We start from the raw sequence: 5749 nt of genomic DNA, 5'->3' as shown, positions 1-5749 counted from the left end.
GAACGGCCGGAAAAAACTACAAGTAGTAACCCTACAAACTTGGCATATTTTAAGGAATTCACGCCAATCTGAGAGATTCAGCGTGTGTTTACTCGTGACCTATAAGAATAGAAATTCATTTTCACCTCAAAATTGCAACCAAAGTTTAACTGATCAAAGGATAATTAAGGTTTTTAAAGTGAACTATATAAAACCGTTGGTACGCAAACTTGTAGATACCATTAATGAAAAAAGTTCTCTTCCAAAAATAAAGATGTTAGATTTAAAGATGTCTCTAAGAACTATCCAAAGTGTCAAAATGATTTTTAGAAGCTGGATTTAAGAATAGACTTGATGATGATGAACAAGAGGTTGAAGGCATCATTCGAGATAAGAGGCGTCAGTAAAAAAGACGAAATTGCGGACGCTGAAAATGCTGTGCCAGATTTGCCAGAATGGAATGCAATAAAATCAGGATTTATAAATCCAGAAGAAATCCGATTTTAAAGATTTTCACAAGTGGACAGATGCGGAAATCATAGATAATGTCAAAGGCATATCAGATGAAGAGGAAGAAGCAGAAAATAATATTGATGAACCAAAAGTGAATGCAAAAGGGATAGAAAAAATGTTGGCTAAGACGCATTTGCGGTCTTTCTAACCTTACAAAAATAATCGAAACAAATAAGGTATACGTCAAAAATCTTTGAAAAATTATTTTCAGTGTTAAATGTATGTTAAAAAAATGTTATGTAAATAGAATTAATTTAAAGAAATGCCTATTTTTTCTACTAAAAGCAATTAAAGCACTGTTAATAGAATTTTTTTAATTAAATTAAATTTTTTAAGGTACCTGTATAGCTCGAAACCTCTTTATCTCAAATTTTTTGCCTTTCTCGTGAGATTCGAGATAAACAGGTTCGACTGTACAATATAAAATCTAATCTATGCTCACAAGTGCACCAAAACTTCGATGTCGTGAAGTTGAACATAAAATTTAAAATTATATATTTCCTAGATATGTCTAATATTTAAGCCTTTTAATAAGAACTAAATATAATAAAAACTCATATAATAATATAAATAAGATAAATATAAATAAAAACTCATTTGAATCAATCACTCATCTTCTCATTTTCCACGAAGTTATGAAGCTAAATTTTGGTATATGTCATCGTTATTATAGATTTTTTAAAAAAAAGACGAAAAATTGCACTTCGATATTTTGTAGTTATCTGGGTAATTTTCGATTTCCGCATAAGTCAACTCGGCAGATCTGCTGGTTACTGCAGGTCTCAGGTTTTCTTTTAACATAACTGTTTAATTTACCAAGTAAATATTTTTATAGGAAGGAAAACGCAAAACGGGGTAGCGATGCGGAATAAAAAAAAAAAATTTATGTCATGCCCATATAGCACAAAATCATCCAATCAACAACAAACATGCACAAAAGTCTATATGGTCGCCTGGTGGACATTAACTAGACATCCATATTTCATCTAGAAGTCCAACAGCCGTCCTTAAGACAGCCACAGTAGTTTTTACGTAGATGATATATGGATAATTTGATCCATGTTTTATTCAGACATAAGTATCATCGACAGCCACAGGAGCTATTCATGATCTGCTGATATCGTTCATATACAAACTCAGTAATTTCATAAAAGTGTAAAAACTCTTTATTTGGTTTAAACTTTTTTTTAAAACTCTTCAGTTATATTTGAGCATATGCGCTCGATTTTTTGAATACATGAAACTTTAAGGAAACCGAATGTTTAAGATGATATATAAAATTATAGACTCTTAACCACTCGGCCGGTGAAAAAAATATATACTAATAACTATATTTTTAATATCAAAATGTGATTTTGAAGCATAAATGCAATGCAATTAGCATTTACATTTTTTAAATCATGAATTTTATTTTAGTTAATAATATGAACATAAAAAAAAAGTTATTTTCAGTTTGAGTAAAAATCACTTACGTTATGATTTGTGTTAATTGACGATTTGATTTAAAAATAGACTACATAAACTAATAACAATTTTCAAAATTTGGTCAATAATCAGACTTTTAACATTATGGCCTCTGATTTTCATTTTAGTGACTATTAATAAATTCACTTTTTTGTGCAATGAGTTAATTAACTATAGACACTGAACAATTATAATTTTGTAAAAATTAATGAATGAAATAATATATTAGTTTTTAAAATAAATTAGTAAATTACTTATTTATCATATTTAACTCGAAAAATATTTGACTTGAACTCAGTAGCATAATAACCAACTTTCGAACACCAAAAACAATTTTTAATTTGGGAAAAAATGAACTAAAGCGAGTCTTTTGCACTTGCGTGTAAAGTATTCATGCGAATCTAGAAAAAAAAGCTCCCTATTTCTGACATTAAATTTCATTCTTAGTTTTGGAATTTCTTTTCTTGTTCTTTTATTTCGTTTCTGTGCTATACGCATCGTAAATATTTTATCTCAAATTTAAATAAAATACATTATGTATAAATTGTAAACAAATGTTAATAGTATTTATTAAATATGTCCTACCTACGTCTTATTTTTGACTACGAGAAACACTGTGAGACGTTTTTCAATAGTTGTCTAAGGTCTACCGAGTGTATCATCCATATTACGTCAATTATAGTTATCTATAAGACGGCTTAACTTAAGCCATTGTGGATTATCGATAAATAAGCTATAGGAAAACGTCTAGTAGACGTCGTTATTTGGTACGCGACGTCTAATGAAACGCATGGACCAATTCCGGACGTTTATCGGTGCAGTATGGGAGGCGTTGCCCTGAAGTGGAAATTAGTACAACTTTTAAGACCAACAATGTTACTGCTCAATTACGACAACCATATTAGTTTCTATTTCTTGAAAGGTGGTGTGTGTAGTTTTCATTCAGTAATTTGTTACTCCTGTACTATAACTTCAAATGATTTTATTATCTAAGTGAGGTGATCATACTTATTAACATAGCTGTAATAATCACGTTTATTTGTCTTCGGTTTATGGTAGTTAAACGTTCGTTTAGACATATTTCTTGTGTGACCTTACCTCTTTAACATGAAACTACATAAGGAAGTACCTCATTCAGTCCATATTTATAATAAAGTAGCAGTGATTTCCTTTTAAAGTAGTTGGCAAGAGAAGAAATGGATTCCGTCGTTTAGGAATGTTTTTAAAACAAGTATTCCACCACTTTTTACATATTATATTAGTAATATCTTACCTCTTTTGCTTGTCTAAAAAGTTCAGTATTAACTACGAGTTAGCTCTTCGTTACATTTTGCATTATCTATTTCAATTAAGGAAATTTAAGGCAATCCAGAATATTTTAAAGTTTGATTTCCTTTTATTCAGTTTAAACAAAATTTATTGGAGTTCATACAGAATGTTTTACTTTAGTCCCATATTCAATTACAAAATGATAGTCGGTAACATATAATTTTTGTGTAAAATTGCAGGTAAACAAACTGTTAAGTTAAATAGTTTCCTTGCTATGTGCAATCTCTGCTCAAATTATCAAAAAGATTATTAAAACAGGCTACACAATAAATATTTCTGAAGTTATTGATAAATATCAATACTTAAATTTTAATAAATGATATCTTCATATTTTTATTAATACAGAGTGCATAGCCGAATCTTTCTCAACAAAAATTAAGTACTTTTTAAGCACTCAAAAAATATTTTTTTGCACTATGTACATTAACAAAATGCAAAATAATTTTCAGACATTACATGATCATGATAAAATAACTAGTTTCTGACAAAGAACTCCTTTTATGATTATATTAGCTATTATAAAATGATCAAGAGATTTTTCGGTTCAGAGGGTAAAAATAAAGCCTGATATTGAGAATATCTTGCAAAATGCAGCAGAGTTGCAAATGAGAGAGCAAGAATCTCCTCGAACCCAGCTCAGTAGTAGTCTCACAAGTATTTAATCAAACATGTAAAACGATTAGTGCTTTCATACGCTATCGACCAATGGTATGACGAAATGGATTGTAGTTGAATGTGGTAAAAAAGTTGAATAGAACAATGATTTGCATAATACATGGCGAAAATAGAAATGGTAAAGAAGAAAAAAAAACTCTGTTTCGAAATTGGAAAATTAAGCACCTTTAAGATCTTTTGAAAAACAAAAATAAGAACCTTTAAGCAGTTTTTAAAACACTACACACCACGTAATAGTAAATTTTATTCACGCTTTTAAGATAAATGCAGTTGAGATATATTTTAGAATCTAAAGGTTAAGAACTGGCACTTTAGTCAGTGAAAAATAAATGACCACTAGTGTTAAAGATTAAGAACTGAAGCACTAATGGCACCATTTGAATGACTTGGAAATCTATTCAAAGGGAAGTCTTTGTTTACCCTTAGCTCTGTTAAGCTACTGTTGATTATTCAATAAGTTTGACATTTTTTTACATAAAAGTTTCAACTTAAAATTTAAATTTTGGCAAAATTAATAAAATGATAATTTTAAAAACTTTGTTTTACAAATGGTCTAAAAAGAAGAAAATAATTCTATTTTTGTCATATCTAAAACAAAATAGATGAATGGAGAAATTTTAATAATGATTATGAAAGTAATGTATTCTAAATTTTTTATTTATAGTCTCACAAAAATCGAATTAAAATAATTAATCCATTAAAAAAACATTTTTTCTAAACATTTTAAGTGGATTTAGATTTCTTCATTATTTTTCTTTATTCAGTTTTGTGTCTACTAGATTATGTTGGAAAAGAATTTATGTCGGCATTGAAAGCACATATCACACACAATAAAAATTTCCAGCACTTTTCTACGATTCAAAATTGTATTTAGAAGCCTCTTGTCATTAAATTATTCACAGCTTAAATTACTTCAGCCTAAATCAATCATAACAGTAACTTTTCCCTAAATTTAATTTTCAAGAATATCACACATGCCAGTGTAATATTTATACTACCCTGTAATATCACACTGAGATGTGGCGCATTATATTTATAATATTTAACAGTTTTTAACACTAAAATTTAACTATATCAAAGTAATATATATATGTATACACACACATATACAGTACAGAACCCGTTATCTGGAAATCAGAAAACCGGAACGAAATTCGATAAATTTTCCCGCCATTTTTTTTAAAAAAATTAATTTTTTTCCCTCATAAGATTTTAGGATTTTTCTTTCTTTTTGGAAAGATGTTTACCTTACTATCATTTTTGAAATAATCATTAGTGTATTACTTCGTTTTTTCTTCTTTTTAAGATTATTTCCAATTATTAATTTTTTTAGTTGGGTTTAAGAATAAAAAAAAAAAAAACGGCTTTTTGTATCGATTCAGAAAACCGGAAAAATCAGTTATCCGGAATAGCGATGGTCCTGATCGTTCCGGATAATCGGTTCCCTACTGTATATAGATACACACACATTCAATCTAAAAAAAAGTTAATGCTTTTCTCTTCCTTTATTTATTTATTATTTTTTTTTGTTAAAAATTACGCATCAAGTCATTATGAGACTTCTCAACTATGAAATTGATCTCTTAAAAACCAAATGTGGAAACTTGTTTAATGATTTTTGGTTTATTAGAACTTAATATAAAAATTAAAGCTTACTATACAGAAATAAAAACAGTGACAGGTTATATATAGTTTAGAAATTAAGTTACAAAATAACAATAACATGTTAATTTAATATAAGTTTTTTATTTCTCTAAATAATCTAAAAAAACAATAAAGCAGGCCACAA

The sequence above is a fragment of the Parasteatoda tepidariorum genome, chromosome 9 (assembly GCF_982258835.1).
Source record: "Parasteatoda tepidariorum strain Cologne lab strain chromosome 9, Ptep-v5.0, whole genome shotgun sequence".
In the NCBI taxonomy this organism is placed as follows: domain Eukaryota; kingdom Metazoa; phylum Arthropoda; class Arachnida; order Araneae; family Theridiidae; genus Parasteatoda; species Parasteatoda tepidariorum.
This window is presented reverse-complemented; position numbering follows the sequence as displayed.